The sequence below is a fragment of the Schistocerca serialis genome, chromosome 1 (assembly GCF_023864345.2).
Source record: "Schistocerca serialis cubense isolate TAMUIC-IGC-003099 chromosome 1, iqSchSeri2.2, whole genome shotgun sequence".
Classification (NCBI taxonomy): domain Eukaryota; kingdom Metazoa; phylum Arthropoda; class Insecta; order Orthoptera; family Acrididae; genus Schistocerca; species Schistocerca serialis.
In genome coordinates, this window is record NC_064638.1 from 816,191,935 (window position 1) to 816,207,691 (window position 15,757).

The window sequence follows — 15,757 nt, forward strand, 5'->3', positions numbered from 1 at the left end:
GACGAAAATAATGAGAAGTAGCAGAAATGAGAACAGCGAGAAACTAATCAACAGTATTGATGGTCACGAAGTAGACGGTGTTAAGGTATTATGCAGGCAGCAAAATAACCAATGACAGAAGGAGCAAGGAAGACATCAAACTAGCACTGGCGTAAAGGACATTCCTGGCCAAGAAAAATCTACTAATATCAAACATAGGCCTTAATTTGAGGAAGAAGTTTCTGAGAATGTACGTTTGGAGCACCCCATTGTATGGTAGTGAAACATGGACCGGGCGAAACCGGAAATGAAGAGAATCGAAGCATTTGAGATGTATTGCTACATGAGAATGTAGTAAGGTAAGGAATGAGGAGGTTCTGTGCAGAATCGGAGAGGAGAGGAATACATGGGAAACACTGACAAGAAGAATGGACAGGATCATATGACATCTGTTAAGACATCAGGCAATAATTTCCATGGTACTAGAGGGAGCTGTAGAGGGTAAAAACTGTAGAGGAAGTTAGAGACTGGAATACATGCAACCAGTAATTGAGGGCATAGGTTACAAGTGCTACTCTGGGATGAAGTGATTGGGGCAGGAGAGGAATTCATGTCGGACCGTATCAAACCAGTCACATGATTCAAAAATATGGGGGGAGGGAAGATAGCAGCGTTGCCATAGTGTAACCAGCCACGCTCGAAAAACCTCTACAGAACAGGCGAAACGGCGAAAAGAAACTGCGACTGTCTTGCGTTGGCCACAACCACACGACTCGCTGAAATGTCAACCATAAAATTATTTTCACGCAATTGTAGATGCACCCACGCAATTCTGGCATGAATTTTGGGAGCTTTCCCCCGTCTGTGAGATGAATACCTATGCAGGGATTGGACAAAATGTGGAAAAAAAGTAACTCATTACCATGCCAAAGGAAAAGTATCGCCATTCATAACAGCTTTCATTTGTCTCGGAGTGGATAAATATAGGACCTGCATGGTTTTCAAGGGGATCTTATACCATACTTCCTGCACAATAGTGGCTCGTTCAGGTACCAACGATGGAAGTAGATAGCGATCATGCAGCCTTTTTTCCAATCTAGAACACAAAGGCTCAATAAATATTGAGATATAGTGACTATGTTGGGTCAGGGGAGATGCAAAACTTCATCTTTGTGCTCAAAAAACCAGTCCTGGACAACGCGAGCTGTGTCATCAGGGGCCCTGTCGTCTTGGAACATGGCATCATCACTGGGGACCAAATATTGCACTACAGTATGGATATGATCAGCCAAAACGATTGCATGGTCCTTGGAAGTAATGCGAACTTGCACAGAAGCCATGCGACCGACGGAATACAACGATATGGCAGCCCAAATTATCACCCAGCCATCGCCATTCCACTCTTCAGACGTAAACTCGGCCAGAAGGTGGAAACAGTGTAAAACAAGACTCATCTCATCAAATAACTTTCTTCCATTGCCCCATAGTGCAGGTTTATGTCTTCATCACCATGATTATCAGTTATGGACATTTGCATCGTTGGTGAATGGTTCTGAAACTCCAGCTCGCCCAGCAGTTACCTGTTTACGGTGCTTCATTTGTATTGTATTGGTTCTGACAGGATTCCCGATTATTACATTTAGTTTTGCAGTGACTTTTCAGCTATTTTCCACTTATTTCTCGTCACAGTCCTCTTCAGTGCTCGCCTGTCACGATCACTTAATACACTCAGTAGATGGTGTTTTTCCGCTTTCCGTATATGCAATAAAATTTGCGTTAAGGTACTTCTTGAAACACCAGACCCTTCGGCTTCCTTGACTGCGGAACTACCAACAATTTGCCCTCGTTCTGCTTCACTTAGCTCCGATGTAATGAAACCTACACAGAACACTGTTCTGACCTCGATTGACCCCTGCAACGTATTCCGGACATTGCACAGGTGCCGATCGTGGTCAAATACAACAGCGCAACAGACAGGCTTGGCTAGCATGTGCATTTACGTTCACGCACGCATTTCTCGCAGTATTTCCGTATTTTTGTCCAATTTCTGTACACTGCCTGACAAAAAAATGAAGCACCCACAAGACATGGTCCCATGTCACTGTAAGTTCGTACACGTATATGCCATCGGTGGGTACGTAAATGACTAAGCGTTGCAGTTCTCTGTGTCAAGCAAAACGGCCACCAGATGCGTTAGTATTGAAACTTCCTCGCAGATTAAAACTGTGTGCCGGACCGAGATTCGAACTCGGGAGCATTGCCTTTCGCGGGCAAGTGCTCTACCATCTGAGCTACCGAAGCTCGACTCACGACCCATCCTCAAAGCTTCAATTCTGCCAGTACCTCGTCTCCTACTTTCCAAACTTCACAGAATCTCTTCTGTGAACCTTGAAGAAGTAGCACTCCTGAAAGAAAAGGTATTACGAAGACATGGCTTAGCCACAGCCTGGGGGATGTTTCCAGAATGGGATTGTCACTCTGCAGTGGAGTGTGGGCTGATATGAAACTTCCTGAAGATTAAAACTGTGTGCCGGACAGACTCGAAGTCGGGACCTTTGCCTTTCGCGGGCAAGTGCTCTACCATCTGAGCTACCCAAGCACGACTCACGACCCGTCCTCACAGCTTCAATTCTGCCAGTACCTCGTCTCCTACTTTTCAAACTTCACAGAAGCTCTTCTTAGAACCTTGCAGAACTAGCACTCCTGAAAGAAAGGATATTGCGGACACATGTTATTCGCTAGACCGCGTAGGATCTAACGGCCAAATACATACCTTTAGCCAGGTGACGGGTTTTGTAGCAGCAAGGTAAGTATCCAAACGGACAGTGTGACAAAGTCAGAAACTGGCAGCTCAACTTCCCTTGACGCAGCAGCAGAGAGAGCCGAGCCGACGTGGTGTATCCAACGACAGCACAGGACAGGCACAATACCGCTGCAGAGTGAAAATCTCGTTCTGGAAACATCCCCCAGGCTGTGGCTAAGCCATGTCTCGCAGTATCCTTTCTTCCAAGAGTGCTAGTTCTGCAAGGTTCGCAGAAGCGCTTCTGTGAAGTTTGGAAAGTAGGAGACGAGGTACTGGCAGAATTGAAGCTGTGAGGACTGGTCGTGAGTCGTGCTTGAGTAGCTCAGATGGTAGAGCACTTGCCCGCGAAAGGCAAAGGTTCCAAGTTCGAGTCTCGGTTCGGCACACAGTTTTAATCTGCCAGGAAGTTTCATATCAGCGCACACTCCACTGCAGAGTGAATATCTCTTTTTGCATTAGTGTTGTTCGTGTTTAGTGTTGTTACCAGGCCTTGTAGGGCACACAAGGTGTCAGATACTGAGAAATCACTTGGATGACGCAGAGATGCCACGCATTCGTGTGAGTGTTACCAGTACCTAGTATGAAAGAGGCCTCTTTCCCACCAAGCGAGGTGGCGCAGTGGTTAGCACACTGGACTCGCATTCGGGAGGACGACGGTTCAATCCCGCGTCCGGCCATCCTGATTTAGGTTTTCCGTGATTTCCCTAAATCGCTCCAGGCAAATGCCGGGATGGTTCCTTTGGAAGGGCACGGCCGACTTCCTTCCCCAATCCGATGAGACCGATGACCTCGCTGTTTGGTCTCTTCCCCCAAACAACCCAACCAACCCCTCTTTATCGGTATTCATTTGACCAAATTTCTGGGAAATTCGGGTGCGACTGCGGCCTGATGTTAGACTGCATGAGAACGTGACGACATGCATACTTGTCGTCAAGGTTCCGATCGATCACATATGACCATCACAAGGTAGGATCACCATACTGTGCGCGCAAGCACATCTTACCCCTCATGCATCTCTGCCTATCATCCGACAACAAGAAGTAGATTCCCTGCAGCACTCTGTGTCACACTGCAACACTGGTCAGAGACTAACAGCAGGCAAACTAGGGAATTAGTATCCTAGGCAGCTGTCATTTACACCACAACACAAACGGCTGCGTCTGGAGTCGTACAGTCACCGAGAAGCATGGATTGCTGGTGCATGGCACTGAATTGTTTTCAGCATTGAATCGCGGTTCTGCACTACCCCAGATGACCCTACTCGGCTAGTATGTCGGCGGCTGAAGGAGAGATCCCATTCTTCCAACGGTTTGTAAGAGCGCTCGGTGTTACTCCTGGGCTACGGTCTGGGGAGCCATCGATTATGACTTCTGGTCACGGCTGGTAGTGAATGATGAAACTCGGACAGCCCAACGGTATGTGTGGGCGTGCTGCGTCTTTGTGTCTTACCTCTCATGTAAAGTAATGTGGGACCATTTTTCAACAGGACAGTGCTCGTCTACACACGGCACGTGCCTCAGTCAACGGGATGCGTGATGTTGAGGTACTCCAGCGACCAACTAGATTCCCAGTTCTGTCCCCAGTAAAACAGATGTTGGACCATTTCGGACATCAACTCCTTCCCAGTGCCCGTATCCTGGATATCAAGGACCAGTTCCAACAGCTGTCGCCAATCTTGCCTCAGAAGAGGATACAACGTCCTTCTAGAGTTGCATTCTACCAAAAATACGATTCGGTAGTTTTGGTACAGTACATAAATGACGTAATAATTGTTAGGATTACCAATAGCATTGGTAGGGAAAGAAACATAAATGAATGTGTCAGACAGGAACTGGTAATCGACGATTTCTCTTTGTTTCTTGTTTGTTTATATGTTTTTCACGCAATTATAACCGCACATAGTTCAGTGTTAGTCAAGAGTGTACATAGTATCCTTACAAAACATATACTGCCTTTTACAAGTAAAAAACAGTTAGCACCTCGAGTAATTTCCGCGCTTTTATGTAACCAAAACAATTACTTTTGATGCAAGTATAATTTACGAACACAAAAAAATCTATATAACAATGGTTGTTCTTATTTTGTACTCATTAAAACGTTCTTCATCATGATCAAAAGTAAGAGTTTCCCTTATAATTGATAAATGCGAAAGTTCTTTGGCAGTAACAGAAACATGTTTTATATAAAATAGACAAAGTATTGGAGCTATGTTTGATATGTTTTTCTTTCCCACTTTTTTAATTTTAAATTTTTCTTGAGAAAATTGCGTTTTCTAGCGCTATATGATAAATCTGTATTTCTTTTTTATTTTTGTTACAACACACATCTGTTTCACGTTACAAATCAACAATTTTCGAATCAAATCTGAATTAATCAATGGTATTTTCAATTTTACTATGAACACTATTTATTTTTAAGTAACAGAACAAGTTCCTTAGGTTACTCGGCCCTTTACATATTTACCTAAGTTTCTAGACGGTTCACTGCTCCTGATTTCTAGGGGATTCTTGTAAGACACTGAAAGCGTGCGCGAACATAGCGATCGAAATGATAAATACCTGATAAGTATGCAACACATTTAATGTACAGGTAACGCCGTTAAGATCTTAACTGAACAAAGCTACCAGGAAAACTGCCGTAGTCTACGCTTACTTCGATAGTACACGGTAGTCTACGGCAATTTAACAACTCTATACGCTTCCCAAAAGAATCAGCGTACGCATTCACGCCAAAGGGGGTGCATTGTCATGCATGTAAATGGGCCCATGTTGCCTAATACTTTGTAAATTTATTTCGATTTTGTACTCTTTGAAATAACATCATGTATTCACTCTGCTCATGCACATATTCATGTCTACATATGTATTCAGTTCCAGAATGAATAAAAATCATGTTGTTGCATAAAAATTTTCGGTGTTTAGTGAACAAAATACAAGTTCCAGTTTGTCACAAGCAAAGTTTTTATGTTGACTAATATCTTCACGTAGTTGAATGAAGCAGGTGTAATACAATGGTTTACTATCAGAAATAAAGTCTTGTAAATGTTATTCATTTCAGTCAAATTCAAAAATCCACTCAGTTGGCCCAAAGTCCGGTTGGCGTGCTGAATCATAATGAAAATCAAGATCTCATTAAATGTGCGCTGTATTAAATAGTAAACGTTTCGAGAGTATAAAATTCGTATTTGAAGCAGGATAGTGAATTCAGTTATACGGGAATCACAAGTTTCCGACAACGAAAGTTCTCCACAGTAAATGTTCCATTTCCTCGTTCAAGAGAGAGGATCTATGAAGTGACAAACAGATCACCAAATTTGGCGTTGATACTCGAATTAGAACATTCCTAACGATCCGATTATAGAATAAAGCCGAAACTGGTAACCTTGCGAGTTATATAATAATGTGTGGTCAAGATGGACTTCACCCGATGATGACAAGTAGGAAACTTACTGACACGCTGCCGCAGAATGACGCCTTGACTCGGCTGATTACTTCACCATCAAGATGGGCAATTGGCCGGCCGGGGTGGCCGAGCGGTTCTAGGCGCTACAGTCTGGGAACCGCGCGACCGCTACGGTCGCAGGTTCGAATCCTGCCTCGGGCGTGATGTGTGTGATGTCCTTAGGTTAGTTAGGTTTAAGTAGTTCTCAGTTCTAGGGGACTGATGACCTCAGAAGTTAAGTCCCATAGTGCTCAGAGTCATTTGAACCATTTTTGATGGGCAATTAGAAATAAAGTGCCAAGTGTGGTCACTGACTCGTGCGTAGACTTCGTGTCTTCAGTTGATATTCAGTTCAAATGGCTCTGAGCACTATGGGACTTAACATCTGAGCCCTGAGGTCATCAGTCCCCTATAACTTATAACTACTTAAACCTAACTAACCTAAGGACATCACACACATCCATGCCCGAAGCAGGATTCGAACCTGCGACCGTAGCAGTCGCGTGGTTCCGGACGGAAGCACCTAGAACCGCTCGGTCACAGCGGCCGGCTTGACATTCAGAATTTTAGTTATGTCCTTTTCTCAAGACCGGACATATAATGACCTCTCGATCAATAGAGAATAAGCCTCGAAAACATGTTGTAGAATATCTAAAAAACCATAAAGCAACTCCTCGACCGATACAGGGATCCGGCTCATGCGACAGGGGACAAATTAGGTAATTTAGCTGGACGTAACATTTTATTCTTATTGCTGTTATTTCATAAATCGCATAAGTCTTTCTAATCCAAATATGATAACTGTGAGAAATACAGAGTGAACCAGAACTCCAACGACAAAATTTCGGAGGTTATTCAGGGAGATTTTTTTGAATATTTGGCACAGGGGATCCTTGGTATCTGGTGTCTTCGATTATATAACAATGTAAATATGATTTATTCGTTTTCATCCTGCAAATATTTTTGTTTCTGTGACAATACCTCTTGAACACTGAAAAAGCCTGTAATATGCAATCACCAAAATATTGTATACTAAACAACCCTCAGACGAAATGTGCACATTTTTATCACAGCGAGCTTAACCTGTACTGTGAGTGTACAGCATAGTACGTAACAAATGCAGAACTGTGAGACCTGATTTTCTTCCGGTGTACACTGTGTTCAAATAACTTAGGCGAATACAGCCGGATGACGTCATCAACAACCGCCGCCCTGCCATTTTCAAGGCTGAGTTTGCCTTGAATAAGGCCGGGTGTGCTCCTGTTGAAATATCGGCGGTTGTCGACGACGTCATTCGGCTGCATTCCTGTAAGCTATCTGAAAATGCAGAACTGTTCGTTTCCAGGTAAATGGTGTAAATGTTGGCACCACGATCACGACAGAGAGCACAGCAACTGTTATCGTTAAACTAACACTGTCGAAAAACAACCCCGGGATACAACTGAGCAGTAATGAATGCATGCATGAAGGCGAAGAGCAAAGTGGGCGTTGCTGTTGTCAACAGCGAGTGGAACAAGTTTGTTTCGAAACAAAACACACGGCGCATACCATCGGCAATTGTTTTCTGTTGCGCAGTTGTTTTCAGTTTAATATCGTTTCAGCGAAATACAAAGACAAAGACAGAAAACGAAACGCAACTGCTCTGCAGCGAGCCACTGGGACCCTTATACCATAATATTCAGAAAATATCTCTGAATTTTTTTTGGTGGAGCTCGGGTTCGCTCAGTATTTTATTTCCTTATTTAAAGTTAATTTCAAAGCTAGTAGACGTGCTGAAATTTTTTGCATAATGACCGCTAAAAAAAAAAAAAATAGCACGACATTCGAGTGAACACTCTCATCTTCCCCATCAATATTTCATAAGAAATTTCGTGATTAATAGCAAAATCGTTTGTCGTGACCGACACGAAACCCAAGCGGCTATATTATGAGGTAACTTTTGTAAAAGCACGTTTCATTTTTCCTTAGCAGGGCTGATTCGACTATAGACGCAACAATATTGAGAGTATTAAGAACAAGTAATTCATAAAATCCGTAAGGATACGTACACATCATACATGAGACAAACTCGCGGAGTAATATGAGGAGGTGGTCCATACGACAGTCGACCGAGCTGCAGCTTTTGTTCATTGTATGCACTGAGGTGGCATAAGTCACGTGACAACGATATGAACGTATACGTATATGTTTACGTTAATAACAATTTCCCTTTATTTATAAGACATAGCGCACTCTCGAAAATGTTCAGTTTTTCTTCTTTAATCAAGAGACTGTATTCCGACCACAACAGTGTCTCCAGTCCGGTAAAGAACCTCATCAACATATGAGCAATGTGGACAAAAGCGATTTCGAAGCCAACGTTGTAGATGTACCATTTCCGAAACGCGGTTGTAAAACGCCGGAGTTCGGTTTTATCAGGTAGACTGGCTATATGCTCGATGTATGCGTTCGGATACAAACGCGGATCCAAGGGGAAGAGAATTCGCGAAATCGCCGGCCGCTGTGGCCGTGCGGTTCTAGGCGCTTCAGTCCTGAACCGCGCGACTGCTACGGTCGCAGGTTCGAATCCTGCCTCGGGCATGGATGTGTGTGATATGCTTAGGTTAGTTAGGTTTCAGTAGTTCTAAGTTCTAGGGGACTGATGACCTCAGATGTTAAGTCCCATAGTGCTCAGAGCCATTTGAACCAATTTGAATTCGTGAAATCTCCGCTCGCCTCAGCCCCCTCCCACCGCTCTCCGAGATAAACAGCCTTTACACAGAGGGTAAAAAAACGCAACACGAAAAAATAATGTAGAGTAATGAAATTTCGGGAATAAATTAGTGTAGGTAACATATTTAAATGATCAACAGTACAAGATCACAGGTTTATGTAAGTGCGAGGTAAGCCATTCCAATTGCGAAATTCTGGTGTATATTAATAACCGGTGTAACCGCCAGCATATTGAATGCAAGCATGCAAACGTACATGCATTGTGTTGAAGAGGTGCCGGATGTCAGTTTGTGGGATGGAGTTAAATGTCTTTCGTACTTGGTCGATCGACACAGAGATGGTTAATGCTGTTGTGGATGTCACTGGAGCTTTCGTCTAACTATGTCCCATGTGTATTCGATTGGAGACACATCTTGTGATCGAGCAAGCTAAGGCAATATGTCGACATCCTATAGAACATGCTGAGTTTCAACAGCGGTATCTGGTCGAGCCCTATCCTGTTGAAAAACACCCTCTGGAATTCCGTTCTTGAATGACAACACAACATGTCGAATCACCAGATTGACGTACAAATTTGCAGTGATACGAAATCGCACTCCAGACCATAACTCCGTGTGTAAGTCCGGTGTGTCTAGCAATCAGACAAGTTGGCTGCAGAACCTCAACTGGCACCCTTCTAACCAATACACGTCCGTTACTGGCAGCGAGGCAGAACCAGTTTTCATCAGAAAACACAACAGATGTCACCCTGTCCTCGAATGAGCTCTCGCTTGACACCACTGAAGTCGCAAAATGGCGTGGTTTGGGCTCAGTGGAATGCACGCTACAGGACGTCTGGAGCGAGCTGTCTTTGAAGTAACCGATTTGTAACAGCTCATTGTGTCACTGTGGCGTTTACTGCAACTCAAATTACTACTGCAGATGCACTACAATGCTCCAGTGCCATACGCCGAACACCATGGTCTTCCCTCTCTGCAGTGGCAGGTGGCCGGCCGTCTTGCGACCGTACGTTCCCGTGACCACCTCTGCCAGCAATCGCGTACAGTGGCTGCAGTCCTGCTAAGTCTTTTCTGAAAATCGCAGAAGGAACATCCAGAATCTAGTAGCCCTATCACATGACCTCGAGTCGGACTGTGTGGTCGAGTGGTTCTGGGCGCTTCAGTCTGGAACCGCGCGACCGCTACGGTCGCAGGATCGAATCCTGCCTCGGGCATGGATGTGTGTGATGTCCTTAGGTTAGTTAGGTTTAAGTAGTTCTAAGTTCTAGGGGACTGATGACCTCAGATGTTAAGTCCCATAGTGTTTCAGAGGCGTTTGAACCATTTGTTAAGTCCCCTAGTGCTCAGAGCCATTTGAACCATTTGAACATGACCACGCTCAAAATCAGGTGTTGGTAAGGTCGTCTTTGTCGCGGCATTCTTGACTGACATCAACTCACTACGTCCATGTCATAAGTAACTCATGCTCACGGTCGTTACAGCGTATATTTAAAGGAAACGTCATTTGCATCCCCATAGTGGGGTTAATAGCGCAACTCTTATACGACGGGTGCGAAATTTGAGTATACATCGTCTTTCATATGTAGAAAGATGCCTATCAACTCAGTGCTGGTAATTTTTTCCGTCATTGTGTATTTCTACGTGCACCAGTTTCCTGCTTCTCAGCTAACATCCTGAGAATGAAACAGTATGAAAAACAAGAATCTCGAAATGGTAAGGAATTCTAGAAAATGACCAGTTACATGCTATACAGGAGACTTTTCGGTTACTTGCCTGCGGGCTTGATAACATGGATGGCCTTGTGGTCGATCGGGGGCTGCAGGAAACACGCTAGAGGACTTCAGAAAGTAAGTTACACATTATTATGGCAGGCTAGATAATTGTTATTGAATGCCACACTACGCGCCTAAGTGGCATGGCAGAGATATGTGACACTTTTTCTCAAGATGGTCACCAAGTCTGTAGAAAAACGGCCGGAATGTTCTACCAGTCGTTCACCTCCTCGACAAAAAAAAATCCGCTCCTCGGCCACGGAGGTGTAAATGTGTCCATCGTTGGAAAATTTCTTTCCCCTATAAGTTCTTTCAAATTATGGAAAAGATGGAAATTGAATGGCGCAAGATCTGGACTTCCAGAACAGTATCTCCCATGTCAGTGCTGCCTTGGTCAAATTGCTGACACCTTTCCACTACGGATGGGCCAACACTGCATTTGGTCCATATACTGTCAGAATTTCACAGTGAATCTGTGTGCAATTAAGGCGTTTTGCCCACACGAATTGTACGGTGTCGCGTGCTTCAGCTTTGTAGTACGTGTCCAGTTGTTGCACCTATTTCAACGCCCAATATGATGCATACTGTCTGTGCAGGAAACCCAGAAACCCAACCTCTCTTGTCAAACTGTGGCTCTTTTGTTGTGCAATGTTCTCAGCGCGGGACGACATGTGTAACTTCTTTTCTGAAATTCCTACGTCGGAGCCAGATACGAGGCGGCTGACCTCACCTGCTAGAAAACAACAGACGCGGAGCGATCCTTCTAGACGACAAGGTAGAACTGAGAAGTACAGGAAGCTAAGACAAGACAGAAAGGGGAAGATACTACATAAGAAAATAATATCATAAAGGCTGACTATCGCGAACGGAAGCAGAAACGACGGAAAGAAGTAGCATTTCTGCCCTCTCAAGTTCCCCCCCCCCCTCCTCCCCCCGCCCCCGCCCACCCCCACCGCGACACACCATTTATATGGCAGGGGTGTAGTGTACTAAACTGTGTTGACAATTGTACTGCTAATTGAAATGCTGAAAGCAGTGGCGCACACTTCGACGTTATCTACATGTACGTCTACATGACTACTTTGCAATTGGCACTTAGTGCTTGGCAATGGGTTCTTAGGATGACTTTCAGGCTATTTCTCGATTGTTCCATTCTCGCACATGGGAAAAGTGAACAACTACATTTTTCAGTGTGAGCTCTGATTTTGCTTATTTTACTTCGATGGTCACTTCTCCCTACGTATATGGGACTCAACAAAATATCGTCTCATTCAGAGAAGAATGTTTGTACTTAAAATTTGGTAAGAAGATGTTGCTGGAAAGAAAAAAGCCTTTGTTTTAATATTTGTCATCCCATCTCGCTTATAATATCAGTGACACTATCTCCCACAATTCGCGATAATACAAATCGCTTCTTTGAACTATTTAAATATCCTCCGTCAATTCTATCTGGTAAGGACCACATGGCGCGTAATTTTACTCCAGAAGAGGACGGACAAGCGTAATGTAACTAGTGTCTTTAGTACATGGGTTGCATCTTCTAAGTGCTCCGACAATAAAACCTGTCTCTGGTTCACCTTCCGCATAGCATTTTCATGTGATGAATGCAACTTAAGTTTCTCGTAATCTGCAATGCCAAGTTATTTACTTAATAGACAACCCCTAATTTCGTGTGATTTAAAGTGTAACCGAAATTTCACATGCTTTTTAGCACTCGCGTGTTCTTCACACGTTTTCTTATTCAGAGTAAATTGTCACTTTTCTCACCACAACAGGTATCTTGTCTAAATCATTTTACAATTCGTTTTAATCTTCTAACGTGTTTAACTACACGGTAAGTGAGAGCATCTTCTTCAAGCATTCTGAGAGGGCTGCTCAGATTGTCTCCTAAATCACTTATATACAAGTAGATTAAGAACAGCAGAATGCGTATCACACTTCCTCGGGGAACCCAGATAACACCTCAGTGTCAATAGATGAGTTAGCGTCAGCCACTACGAACTGTGTGTGACCTTTGTGACGATCAGTCACGAATTATGATGTGTGAATTATGACGTGAAAGTTGTAAAAGTTTGTTGATATTACAGCTCTTACATCAATGCCATGACACAGGAACTTGCCAGATTTTCAGACGATTTCGTTTAAAACGACGTATTTCTATGAATTTATTAGAAGTTCTTCTACAACGCTGTACTAAGCAGTAATGTAACCAAATTATAGATGTGTTAGCAAAAGTTATGTTTAATTTTTATTATTATTATTATTAAAACCAAGTTTGGCGCGCTGAAAGTGTGGGTGACGATAAACTATACTCGAGGTGGTAGGGTGGAGGGGTGGGGGAGTCCCCATACGCCTGGGTCCGCGCCTGTTTGCGTGGCTGTGCAGAGGCCACGCTGACACCTCGCCCCAGCTGTGGGCCGCTAGACGGAGCACGCGCGTGTGGCGGCGGCCTAGGGAACCAGCAGCTGTCCTAGCAGCGGCGGCCGCGACTACACAAGCGGGCGGCAGAGCTGCGGCCGTTACCTGCAGTGGACTAGAAGGGACCCCGGCACCTGGTGCGAGCGCGCGCGGCGTGTCCGTGGCCGTGTTCTGTGGCCGGGCGGCGGCGAGCTCGGCTCGGGCGGGCGCTGAGCGGGCACTGGCTGGCGGCGGGCAGGCGGCGCCTCGCCTCGCCTCGCTTCGCAGCATCCGCGGTCGATACAGCCGGCCGGCCCGCCACACTCGCCGAGGCGCGCGCGCGCCCTAGCGCCGGGGGCAGGTGCGTGGCGTGGCGTGCCGGCGCCTCGCCGTCTCTCGCAACCTGCTACTCACCACTCGCATCACAAGGGGAGGCTCGTACCGGTCATGACTCGACCCAACCGCAAAGAATATCTCACTAAAGGCATAATCATTTTTATATACTAAGATGCTATCTGTTCTTTCGAACATGTCCGAAAGAAAAGATACCATCTTAATATATATATATATATATATATAGTTAAGGCTCACCGGCCACTTGACCATCTTCTTCTTCTGTACGAATGCTCAAACAGTACCCGAACTCTTACGGGAATCGGCAATGCGCCGCGAGTAATGAGTATAATGGGCGGGAGGCACTACGAGTAGTGCGGGACATTACTTTGACAATGTGAGTTTCGCGGGAAGCATGCCAGAGATAAATCCCTGCAGTCGCACTATCCTCTGTGTCCTCGGTGGCTCAGATGGATAGTGCGTCTGCCCTGTAAACAGGAGATCCCGAGTTCGAGTCCCGGTCGGGGCACACATTTTCATCTGTCCCCGTTGACGTATGTCAACGCCTATAAGCAGCTAAGGGTGTTCATTTCATTGTAATCATTTTTACGTATGTAGAGCTCCAAATTTATTAGTAACTATCCGAGAATAAAGTAGTGTGGTGTCTAAATGTCACGAAAATGTGAATACTCTGCTGAAAAAGAAAAACACCTAACACCATCAAGAAATAGACCATTTTACTGGCAAGTGAGCGGGCTGCTGTGACCGAGCGGTTCTACGTGTTTCGGTCCGGAACCGCGCTGCTGCTACGGTCGCATGTTCGAATACCGCCTCGGGCATGGATGTGTGTGATGTCCTTAGGTTAGTTGGGTTTAAGTAGTTCTAACTCTAGGGGACTGATGCCCTCAGATGTTAAGTCCCATACTACGCAGATTCATTTGAACCACTGGCAAGTGATGTGACGAGTAGTTCATCACTGTAGGGGTGTATGACCTGCGGAAAAATGCTCCTATAGGAGCACAAAAAATGCGAGTTTCTTCCCGAAAGAACAGTTACCGTAGATGACCATGCAGCTTTGCTAGAAATGAAGTTAAAATATGGCTTCCCGGCCATTGACCTTCCTGTACGAACGCACACGCTATGCCCGAGCTCGTACGGCACTTGGTAGATTAATCTGCCACGAGTAATGAATATGATGGACAAATATCTTTTAGGCGCACTACGAATGTAGTGCTGTGGACTTGTTGGGAATGTGTGTCTCACGGGGAGCGTGCAAGGGGTAAGTCCCTGCAGGCCTACTGTCCTCTGTGCTCTCGGTGGCTCAGACGGATAGTGCGTCTCCCCAGCCGGCACGGTAGCTCAGCGTGTTCGGTTAGACGGATAGCTCCCCTCTGTAAAGATTTTTTCTAAAAAAAAGAAACAAAAAGATGTATAGAGCGTCTGCCATGTAAGCAGGAGATCCCGGGTTCGAGTCCCGATCGGGGCACACATTTTCAACATGTCCCCAATGAAATACATCAAAGACTTGCAAATATATTCGTCCTTTTCTCTAACATGCAACTCACCTCAAACTCCTACAAGCTCCTCTAAATATAAATCACTCACATCCACTAGTCCATAGCTGTAAGTCGCTCATACCATCGACTCCCAGTTTCCCTTTCTCCCTCACTCACTGAGCCCAGCTCATTTTCATTATCTCTTTATGTCTCTCTGTGAATGTCTCCCATAACACAGCCACAGCCCACTTCGTTCGTTCCTGCTACTAAAGTCTCCTCCCAGTGTTATTGGCTTCCTTTTGCTCTTTCTTGCTACTATCCTTCTTCTCTACTGCTGCTGTCTCTCCTCATTGTCACTATCTCTCTACTCCTCAATGTCATTGTCATATACTCTGTTTCTCCTCTACTTTCACTTTCTCTTTCTCTTCATTCCTCCCCTTTCCCCCCTTGGCACTGCCTCTTCTGTCACTGTCAGCTATATTCCATTCTCTTTCTCTCACACTCCTCTGCCTTCTTCTTCCATCTCAGCATAAAAAAGCGCGGAGATATTCGCATGCCTAAATGTTTGAGAAAATTTTTAAAGGTGCCCAGCAAAGTAGAATGCGGAAGCTACTACCCACTTTTCAGACGGAGTTTTTTGGCTCTGAGCACTATGGGACTTAACATCTGAGGTCATCAGTCCCCTAGAACTTAGAACTACTTAAACCTAACTAACCTAAGGACATCACACACATCCATGCCCGAGGCAGGATTCGAACCTGCGACCGTAGTGGTCGCGCGGTTCCAGACTGAAGCGCCTAGAATCGCTCGGCTACACCGGCCGGC

General features: G+C 45.0%; 1 protein-coding gene across 1 annotated transcript in view; it reads right to left on the bottom strand.

Moving 5' to 3' along the window:
- LOC126484273 (ecotropic viral integration site 5 ortholog) overlaps positions 1–13,326 on the bottom strand; it is a 373,708-nt gene extending 360,382 nt beyond the window's left edge. Inside the window, exon 1 of the mRNA XM_050107715.1 lies at positions 13,230–13,326. The gene's annotated coding sequence lies outside the window, so the exon portion shown is untranslated. The remainder of the gene's footprint in view (positions 1–13,229) is intronic.
- Positions 13,327–15,757: the final 2,431 nt, after the last annotated feature.